We start from the raw sequence: 11,590 nt of genomic DNA, 5'->3' as shown, positions 1-11,590 counted from the left end.
TACTAGGATAGCTATAATCAAAAAGTCAGATAGTAACAAGTGCTGTCCAGAATGTGGAGAAATTGGATCCCTCATACATTGTTGATGGGAATATAAAATAGTGCAGCCATTTTGGAAAACAGTGGCAATTCTTCAAAATGTTAAGCATAAAGTTACCATATGGCTCAGCAATTCCATTCCTAGGTATACACTCATGAGAAATGAAAACATACATCCACACGAAAATGTAGACGTGAAAATTCATAGCAGCATTATTCATAATAACCCCAAAGCAGAAATAAGTCAAATGTCTATCAACTGATGAATAGATAAAATGTGATCTCTCCATACCATAGGATATTGTTTGGCAATAAAAGGGAATAAAGTACATGTTACACATGGAAATGCCTTGAAAACCTTGTGCTAAGTGAAAGAAGCCAGTCACAAAAGAAGACATATTATATGATTTCATTTATATGAAATATTCAGGAGTGATATAACTGTAGAGAATTTTGGTTGCCTAGGCTGAGAGTGGAAGGGTAGGAGGGAATGATAGTGTCTGCTAATTGGAAGGTGATAAAAAATTGTACATTTGATTATGGTGATCATTACACAACTTTGAAAACATACAAAAAAGCATTGAACTGTACATCTTTGTTAAAAGACAAACCTAGTCAAATTAAATTTAACAGTGCTTCATTGAGCAAAGAATGATGTGCAAATCGGGCAGCCACTGAACTGCAATAGGTTCAGAGAGACTCCAGCACTGCCTCGTGGTTGAAAAAGATTTACGGGCAGAAAAAGGAAAGTGATGTACAGAAGACAAAAATGAGGTACAGAAATGGAATTGGTTGTAATTTGGCGTTTGCCTTATTTGAACACAGTTTGAACAACTGGCCACCTTAGATATGCTGAAACTCTGTAATTGGCACAAGAGTAGGTTACAGTCTTTTCAGCATCCAGTTAGGTTACAGTTCACTACATACTGAGAAACTTTTAGGCCAAATTTAAAATATGTAAGGAAGCAGCTTTAGGATAAACTTAATTTAATTCTTTAAATGGGTGAACTGTATAGTATGTAGAGTATATATAAATAAAGCTATTTTAAAAAGGTAAAATATGAAATTTGTGCAGATGAGTAAAGACATGAAAGTCTGACTTTTTTTCTTGCTTCCAAGTTTCTGAAGAGAGAAGAGGGGCTCAGTTCCTATCTTTCATGCAATGGCTAACACCTCTGTGCTAGACAACATTGTGGATCAGGAACATAATATAAATTACTATTAATTAGAACCTATTTTTAAAATAAAGGTTTTTATTTAGCAACATACCATATGTTGAAATGACTTACATGTTTTGAATTTTCATTAAATTAAAAATGGCAAATTTAATTAAATATAATCAAGCATGTAGTAAGCATAGGTTTCTGCAGGAGAACTTTCTCAGAATGCAAACCTGAGGAAGACATGGTTGCTGAGTCCTGCGTATGGTGACCCAGGAGGGTTAGCATCCCCTTCTCCACTAGATTGTGCCTCTGCGACAGGGCTCTGTCTTATCAGTTCACTGTATTCCTGGGTTAAGAATCCCCACAAATGCAAACAAATTGCTCTGATATAAGACTGACTTTTAGTTCATATGCGGACTCTATCTTGGAGGAAATGTTGTTTGAAATGGGTCCTGAAGGATAGATAGCATTATTTGAACTGAGGAACAAGGAAACAGCCATGTAAAAGTACCATGGCAACGAAGTGTCATTTGTGTGGGAACAGATTGTTACTGATTTTCTCTGAGTACATAATTAATAATGAGTTATCATTTACTGGATGCTTGCTATATACATCAGGCATCTTATTAAGCCCTTCATATCTATTAACCTAATTAATCATTATATCAAATATGTATATAAAAGTTACAGATTTTACAGATGAGGGAGGTAAGGTACAGAAATTAAGCAAGTTACCCAAGGTTACATGGTTTGTAAGAGGCAGAGACAAAAGTCTGGGTTCTCTGGCATAAAAGGCCATACATTTGTTATAAGAGGGAGTGGTAGAAAGAGCTAGAAAGATGGATTATCATGAATGTGGAGCTCAGAAGTTTGTAGAGAGGTTTGAACTTAATTTGGTTCTTGAGGAATGGCTGAGGCTTATGAGTGAGGAGAGGCATGATGTGTAAGGTGGATTACAGTGTGGAGATGTTAGAAATAGGGATAACAGTGGACCAGGCTAGGGTTAACACACACACACAAACCCACACCAGTGAAATTAGGATGAGAGACACTGTCAAGACAGAATACAGAGAACTTACAAAAATAACTGGGGGTTTGGGGTAGGGGTTCATTGAGCTTGTAAGAGGCAGCTGATCGGCTTCATCTACTGAAGAACCTTGCACAGATGTCACACTAGCCATTATAATAGGAAGAGAGATGGGCCTCCTTTGGAGAGCTTCAAGGTATTTACTTTGTTGTTGATTTTTTTCTTGGTGAGAATGCTTGGTTTTTAGTTTAAATGGCTAGAAAAGATATACACAGGTTTTGATGGCTTTTAAAGATTTGCACTTATATTCAAGACCAGGGTAACCAGGAATTAGATGTGAAAGTCTCCTGATAAGGGAAAGAGCACTGGAATCAGGAGATGAGTGGCGTGGTAGGGAACTGACAAGGAGGGCAGGGATGGCTGCAGGAATGAACCTTCCAAGAAGCTTGACAGTGAAGAGAGGGCATGATGGAATCAGGAAATAGAGAAAGGATGAAGCTACAGCGAGATTTTATGAACTTTTCATAGGATTCTGGGCATTTTTCTTGCCTTTCAGCATTGATGTCCAAGCCTTGGAGTATTCCGTTTTAAATAGACAACACTTTCTTAGATGTGACATCCCCCTTCGTAACATGCCTGCTAGCAGTCAAGAACCCACAGTGGTAGTGTTTCTTTTTGTTTTATGTAACATCTTCCTGTGTATAAAGTTTTCAGTTGTCTCTCCTGGGTTATTTACTTAGCAGATGTTTATTGAGCTTCTCTGTATTTCATGCTATGCTAAATGATGAGGGAACAGAGATAAAAGTCACTGCTGGTCTGCACTGAGAGGAGACTCAGAACATCCAACTCTCCTATATGGTGTAAAGCTTGTCCTAGGAATTCATTTATTTCTCTGATCAGTTTTGAAATTGGACTCTTTGTGAGACTTACCTCATACCGTCACAAATATTTGGAACCATTTATCACAAGTCCTTTGTAGAAAAGCCAGAAGTGAGTGACAACCAAAATCTAGAATCTGTGATTGAAAATAGAAAATGTTCCTCTGAGTATTAAGATTCAGGGGATCTTTATATTTTTGAATCTATTTACTGCTGAAAATCACTAACCATAGTCACTTCTGTACTAAATTCCAACTTGGTTTTAGAAATAACCATAGTAGGCCAGGCATGGTGCCTCATGCCTGTGATCCCAGCACTTTGGGAGGCTGAGGCGGGCAGATCACGAGGTGAGTAGATCAAGACCATCTTGACCAACATGGTGAAACCCTGTCTCTACTAAAATACAAAAAAAATTAGCTGGGCGTGGTGGCGCACATCTGTAGTCTCAGCTACTCAGGAGGCTGAGGCAGGAGAATCACTTGAACCTGAGAGGCAGAGGTTGCAGTGAGCCAAAATCATGCCACTGCACTCCAGCCTGGGCGACAGAGTGAGACTCCATCTCAACTCATTAAAAAAAAAAAAAATTACCACAGTATAGTTTTGAAGACTGTAAATTTCTTAGACAGTGAACTGTGTTGGTAAAACTTTTTGAAAGGGCGGGGTTTGATCTCAGAGATATTATATCATCAGAAACAAGCAGATGAGAAGAAAACAATGGTATCATTACTACTGTAATGAATTGGCTGAGTAATGGTATGTTTTAAACCCTGGGCTTTTCTACTGTGGTTACACGTTGGTCCTACACAAAAGGGTGTGCCTTAGAATTGTGACTTGAGGCAGGGATTTGAAGTTCAACTTTGCTATTGTTCACCCAGTACACTTAGACAAGTTACCCCTGTGATATGGATTTTAATATAAAGGGCGATAATGTTCCCTAAACATTTGTCAGGGCTAAGGAAAAGAGTATATGTGAAAGCTTCAGACACTGTCTGGCACATAGTAAGTGCTTAATGGATACTAGCCGGTTTCATTTAGAAGCATGCAATTTTGCAGCCAGAACAGGAATATACTGGCTTTTTGATACTTTTTAAAAAGAGATAAAACATCTTGGTATCTTTCTGATTAATTTGTTTCTAATATCAAAAGTTTGAAATTTTGATATAATTGCAGTCCTGATGGTATGGACTCAAGTACAGCCTTTTTCTTTCTCTCTCTCCTCTCTTTATGTGCCACGTGAGGCAGGATTGGGTGGTGCTGTCACTGTGTAGCTGGAAGTGTGAACACACAGCTCAAGGGAAGCCAGGCTGTTGAAATGCTAGATGAGCAAAGACAGTACCCCAGAACCGCACTTCTGCTGAGGCCAGGGCTTGGCTGGTATCAGATTCTAGATCACCTACCAAAGGCCCAACTCAAAATATCATTCCGGAGAAAAAACTCGACAGGGCACGCAAAAGAAATGCAGCATATAATAAACATGAAAAAAGTTTACTCTTCTTAATAAAGAAAACGTAATTTAAAGTAACAAGGTACAATTATTCATCTATAAAATTGACAAAGATTAAAAAGAAAAGATGATCATGCCAGAATTCAGTTTTTGCTGAATGTGGAGAATGTGGGGAAGTTCGTACTCTCATGCACACACACACACAACCACACACACGTATATATATGTATATATGTATATACATGTGTGTATATATATATACACACATGTATACCCCCCCACACATATATGTGTGTGTGTATTTGTAGGATTGTTGCATATCCTCATCAACCAGGAATTTATTCTAAATAATAATAATGGATATGAGCAAAGATTTATATACAAGGATGTTATTTACATTGCTATGTATAATAGCACATAATTGGAAACAAACTTAATATCTCTCAAGTAGAGGATTGATTATGATACATCTAGAATAGAACTTAAACATTAAAAGTAATGCAACGGATATTTAATTATATGGGAAGTGTTCATGATATGATAATTAGTGAAAAATCAGTTTATAGAACAATATGTAAATTGTTATCTAAATTATGTAAAACATCACAAACACACATACACATAGAAAAAGATTGGATGTATATTTCCTAAAATCCTTACAGTGGTTATTTCTGAATATGGGGATTACGGGTAGTTTGAAATTACATTTTCTTTTTCTGCTTGGTTATATTGTCTAAATTTTATCTAACAATTATATCACTATAAAAAATAAGCAGAATGAACAAGAGGGCAGGGAACTTAACACAGGATCTGTCTGGAAAGCAAGGACCATTGAGGGGAATTTTCGTTTACAGCTTTTGCTGACACTAAACTTGAAGGCCCAATGGCTTCAACATTGTAAGTGTGCCTGTATCTGGTTTTGAGTATGCAACTGGTTCTCCCAAATTTTTTATCATTTCATAAAATTTCAGCTGGTATTTACGTGAGAAAGAGTGTTATATACGTATGTAAATATTCCTCATGTTCAGGTTTCTTTCTAAGTGGAGTCCATCACAGTCAAGAGATGCTGAGGGAATCGAGCCAGGCTTTTGAGATGGCTACTGTGGCAGACAGCAAAGTTCACCTAGCCTATCATTGTATGTTTTATGGCCTTTTTTGGTCTCAGAGAAAGCAGAGGGTTAGACTGATCATATTATGTTATTGTATGTAATATTGTATTATAAGCTACTACGTAGCTTACAAATGAATTCATTATACAGCCACTGGAGATTATAAATGGGAACTTATGCAAATGTCTACTTATATTACTTATGATGAAAAAAGAATATTTTCTATATTTCCTTTGTTTTAATTTTTTTCTAAGAATATCATTAAACTTTATGAATTTTAAATTTACAAGGAGAGCTTTATGTTTGATTCCAATTTCCATCGCTCTTCCCTGCTTTTAAAATTTTTACCCATATTACTAAATTCTCTCAGAGATACCTTTCACATCACTTCAATTTTTTGCTTTCATCCTTTTGCCCAGGCTGACCCATTGTTTAGATTATCTTCCAGCCTTCACTGTTTGAAAAACTTGCCTATCCTCCAAGACTCAGATCAAATGCCAGTTTCCTAATTTTCCTGATCACATCTGCCAGAAGTCACTACTTTCTCCTTTGAAATTACGTCTTGTTTTTGAAAATAAAAATGTAGCATGATTTTATGGGAAGAAACGTTAACAAGGAGTTCAGAGACCTAGGGTCCTTCTTCCTTTCTCTCAAGAGGCATCAGTGAAGCTTGGTCAAGATATGAAAATTGTCCAAGATACAAAAATATCTTTACATCTAGATATCTCCTGGCACTTAAAATAAGAGATTTCCAAATATCCTGTTTTCTAGTTGTGCGAACTAACATCTCTGTGCTTCAGTTTAATCATCAGTAAAATGTGGATAGTAATAGCACCTAACTCAATGTGAATGAGGATTAAATGAGGTAAAGCAAATAGAACTGTCACTAAGAAATCCTTTTGATAAGATAGGAATCTATCTTACTCAATACACTTTATCAAAATTTATATCCCTGCTTTAGGTAGTTTTACAAGGATATAGAGAAAGAGATGAATACAACAAAAACAAACAAACAAAAACCAACAAACAAAATAAACAGTATTGTTGAACATTCTTTACTAGGGTATGTTTATAATGTTTATAGCCTCACTGGTATAACTGTGTTTTACAGTTCTGTGTATTATAATGAAAACCTACTTCTTGAGTGATTTATTTCAATTGTCCATATAATAAACTGTTAGAAGTGAATATGTAGAGTGAGTAAACAACTACTTTATCCCTCTTCTTTTCTACCTTTTACAGATATAACCTCTTAAAAAACTAAGTTATAAACTTCACAGATCATTAATCAGGCAGGATTTCTACTATTTCTTATTACCTTTATTTATAGAAATAGAGAATGAACATTAGCAAGGTTCTGTAAACTTATTAGGGCAGAAGGCTATTTTAAATATTATCCAAAAGCTGGTAAATGTGATAAAATTTGTAGAGGATTAGAATAATCTAAAAGGGTAAAATGTATTATTCTAAATTATGTTTTGCTTTAACTATGAGTCAAAAATTCTAAAAATTACATAAATGTTCATGAGGAAAGAGGAGAAAACTAACAGAAAAAAGCTATTTTTAACATTAGAGATGAAGGCAGATATAGTAAATAAAGATGTATCACTTTTGTATTAAATTAATTTCACTTTCTAAAAAAAGCAAGGTTACTATATTCACCAATAAAAATGTTGATAGATAGGGAAAGCATTACAAAATAAAATTCTCAACAGGGCAGTTTTTATATAAGAGTATTTTAAATTTATGAACATCATTGTTGATAACCATCAAATACATATATCATACTCTGTATAAAGGAACCAATGTACCTAAGAGTTGTATCAATTAGTTAAATATTTAACTTTAAGAGAAGAAAGCTTTATGTAATATATGAAGGTGCTGAATAATGAAGTATCAGGGAAGAAAAAGGGAGATATTTAAGATGATAAAGAGTATATATTTTGGCCCATATAAAGAATCAACAGACCTTGAAATTAAACGTTTTAGAAAAATGGGTGGCATTTGAAAAATTGTGTTTGAGTTTAACTACTGAGGAACAATAAGGAGGGCAGGCTGTCCCAATTATAGTTATATTTCCATGGTGTCATTACAATAAAACTCAAATATTTTCCACCATATTTCTTATTTTGCTTCAGTTTTGGGGGGTGACCCCTTCTTTGTTGTCAAACAAATTAGTCACACAACTATGCTGGCTGTCCTTTACCCACTATAGAGGTCACGATAGCAGACTGTCCACTTGGCCAACACTTCTTTGGCACCTGGCCACCTTGAGAATGCCCCTGTTGGCCAAGGCACACTCCTGCCTCTGCTGATTGAGCTGCATGATTCCTGATCCAAGCAGAAAGTTCCTCTTTCATAAGTAAGTGATAGGCATGTCTTTCTAGAGGGTAGATGCTTATAGGTGACCTGAGCTGCATTATGTTAGAGACAGCCTTTAATAAGTGAAGTTTCCTCTGGCCCATTTAGACAATCTTTAACTTCACTTTGTAGTCCAAATACTTTTAAAGACTTTGCTTTGAGCTCTTACACATAATCAAATTATCTTTAGAAAAGTAAAACTTGCTGCACTACCTATAGCCCCTGGATTGCTAATAGCTGTCATCTTTTTAGGACTTCATTTATACTAGTTTTCATGCTGGAGGCACTCACAAAGACAGCCATATCTGGCTGGCTTGAAAAGCATATATTAGTAAGATTTATGCAACTATCTTTTGGGAGGTGGGCTAAGATAATTTAAGTACTATCAGTTGCACTCATATGCACCACTCAGAGTCCAGTGATAGAGGCATCATTGAATTGGAAGGTATCTTCTGAATAGGAAGGTTTTTAAATAAAATAATGTCTTTTGTAGTATATGAGCCAAAAGTTAATTTTATATAAATGAACCTCACAGGATTATTTTAATTTATGACGCTTTTTCACATGGCTATCGATGTAATTTAAAATAGACAAATTCAGGTTCCTTGGGCTGACTCTGCTTGTTCTCACGCTTTCTGTCTGGTTTGTATTCTGTAATCTTTCTACATGAACTCATGCTGCTAGTTGCTCATTAAATTGTTCTTGCCTAAGTACTTCCTGATCAATTCTATTATTATTTGTTCTTTTTCTTTCTTAGTATTGATGTTAACTGCTTGGTAATTTCCTGGATCTCCCCTTTGGCACATCTTATAAATTAGACTACTTATTATTACAATTATTTTCTTGACTCTGCAGCCGATTCATCATTCTCTATTTCTGCATTGTCTGTGACTTGAATATCTACAAAATGTAAACATATTATTCATACAAAACAAATATCTTATTGTGAGGATAATATTCTCAAATATTTCTTAGCAAAGAGATTTATAGTTCACTAAAATATACTTTGAACATACTAAAATAAGAAACAAAATTAGTGGATAAAAATTAAGCATTAATAGCCAATATGCATTTTTTGGGAAATAATTTGGCTTTTCTGAATGAAATAAATGTAAAAGTCATGTTATTAAAATTAATTACTTAAAAATTCAAAAATTACTACTTTTTATTATTCATCTATGAGCAACGTATGTTATCTCTTTAAGTATTTTTTATTATTTTATCAAATATTGCTTTTTATTAATTACAGCATAGATCTAACCTGGTTTTTGTCCTTTAATCACAGAAGAGACATAATTCATTAATTAAATAAACTATAATGATTACTGAGTTAACATGGGGCATCAATAAGACATAGTCTGTGAGTATAAGAAGTTCACAACCCAGTGAAGTAAGAGCAGTAAGAATGTATACTACTGTGTTTAAATAATTAAGATAGTCTTACAGAATCCAAAGAAGGCCAGAATTAACTCTGACAGCCACAAATTGGGAAAAGTTTCCATACCAGAGGAGTAAATATTTGAGTCTTGCTTTGAAGGTTAGGGTATTCTAGACAGAGGTCACTGCACATGCAGATGACACTATGAAAGTATACCTTTTTCCATATGGGTAGATGGAAAATGCAATGATTCTTTGTTTAATATTGGTCTCTTCTGCAGGATTGGAATCTCCCTGTAAGCAGATACCATGCTGATTTTGTTCACTGCCCTATCCACAGTCTGGCATAGAGCTTGGCATGTAGTAAATAATAACTATTTGTTGAATGAATGAATGAATGCATTGTGAAAGGCTAGGTTCAAGTGTTTGGACTATATTCTTTCTGTGGGCAGTGTGAGTCACAGAGATGATTAAGCATTGAGTCCTGTGATCCTGTTTGTTATATAGGAAGATGAAAGGCAATTCTATTGAAAATGTAGAGGATAGATACAAGTAGGACCAGACTATTGGCAGATAGATGAGTTAGTCATTCCAGAAGCAAAATGAAGTAAACTTAAAGTGGTGAATTTGTGGATGGTGGGACAAGCTTCTAAAATGTGATAGAAAGGATTCATGGCCTGGTTGGATGTGGAGGGTGAAAAAGAGACAGAAAGGAAGAGGTCTTTAGGTTAAGAGTTTGGGAGGATAGCAGTACTAAAAATTGAGAACAGGGATTGTTTTTTGAGAAGCAAATTTTATGGGGAAGGATGGGTTTAAATTTGAATGCACTTAGTTTGTTTTCTCAAAAAGACATCCAGGTAAGGCAAAATCTGGGTTGAATATGTAGCTGTGGAATTCATCAGCATGGAGATGATGCTTGAGGTTACGGGAGGAAATAAAGTTAATAAGAAGAGTGTAAGGAATAAAGAAAGAACAAAAAAATGAAATGGAACCTTTGGGGGAACACAGACATAGGAAGAGGAGAAGGAGTCAACAGACAAAAGAGCTAATATGGATTCAAACATAAGCTTTGGGACAATAGTGTCTTAGGTACTTTGTATATGTTAGATTATTTAATCTTTACAACATCTCATGGAGGACTTATCAGAGAAGTACGAACTTTTCCAGGAAATGCATCCTGAAACCTTGGCTGGAGGGAGTTTAAGTTTACAGTGGCAAACTTAATCTGTAAAAGACCAGGTAGTAAATGTTTCAGGCTATCCTGTCTCTACAGCAACTAGAGTGCAACTAGGCAACTCTGCTTCTGTAGTACAGAAGCAGCTGTAGACAAGTAAATAGGTATGGCAGTGTTCCAAAAAACTTAATTTGTGGACACTGAAATTTCAATATCATATACTTTTTACATGTCATAAAATACTATTCTTTTTAGTTTTTAAACGATTTAAAATTGTGAAAACTGTTCTAAGATCACGGGCCATACAAAAACAAGGAGTGGGCTGTGGTTTGCTAATCCGTGGATTAAAGAAAAAGAAGGGCGTAAACTGTTAAATGCAAGCATTTGAGTCTGAATAATATCACTTGAATGTTGCAAGTAGGAAGTAGTTGATAACCTAGCAAAAGTGGTTTCAGTAGAGTGAAGGGGCAGAAATGCTTTCGTATTATTAGGTTTGGGAATAATTAGGAAGTTGATAGAATAAGTGTAGGGATTTTTAAAAGTTTAACAGGAGAGAAAAAGACAAATGTGACAGTTTAAGGGAAAAGCAATGCTTAGGAAGGTTTTCTTGTTTCATTTGTTTCAGCATGTAGGTAATTTGGCCTTTTATTTTTTATTTTTTTATTTTTATTTTTGTAGATAAAAGAGCCATGTGAAAAAGAAGAGAGATTACAGGTTTAGGAGAGAAGAGATCATTGGCAGAACAAGATCCTATGGAAGGTAGGAGGACATAGGGTTCTGTATTCAGCTGGACAGTTTACCTTTGGTTCTCCTTGTCTTTTGATTGAGGTTGTACTAAGCCGTCTTGTTCTCTCCTTTGGTCTCTATTCTGAATTGTGCTTCTAAGACAGCTTCTAAGATGGCTGAAAGGAACTCAGTTTCATCCGTGAAATAATTCACTTTGACGGATAAGTCTTATGTTACTACCAACAATTTACAGATAAAAAAAGAGGATGAAGAATTCAATGTATTCAAAGACA

At 35.2% G+C, this 11,590-nt stretch overlaps 1 long non-coding RNA gene across 1 annotated transcript in view; it reads left to right on the top strand.

Annotated features, from left to right (window-relative positions):
- Positions 1 to 11,247: 11,247 nt before the first annotated feature.
- Positions 11,248 to 11,590, top strand: part of LOC129058350 (uncharacterized) — a 95,776-nt gene continuing 95,433 nt past the window's right edge. Inside the window, exon 1 of the long non-coding RNA XR_008523456.2 lies at positions 11,248 to 11,330. This is a non-coding gene — a long non-coding RNA (uncharacterized LOC129058350). The remainder of the gene's footprint in view (positions 11,331 to 11,590) is intronic.

Source organism: Pongo abelii, chromosome 2 (assembly GCF_028885655.2).
Source record: "Pongo abelii isolate AG06213 chromosome 2, NHGRI_mPonAbe1-v2.0_pri, whole genome shotgun sequence".
Taxonomy (NCBI): domain Eukaryota; kingdom Metazoa; phylum Chordata; class Mammalia; order Primates; family Hominidae; genus Pongo; species Pongo abelii.
The sequence above is the reverse complement of the archived record's forward strand: the minus strand, read 5'-3'. Positions and strand labels throughout refer to the sequence as shown.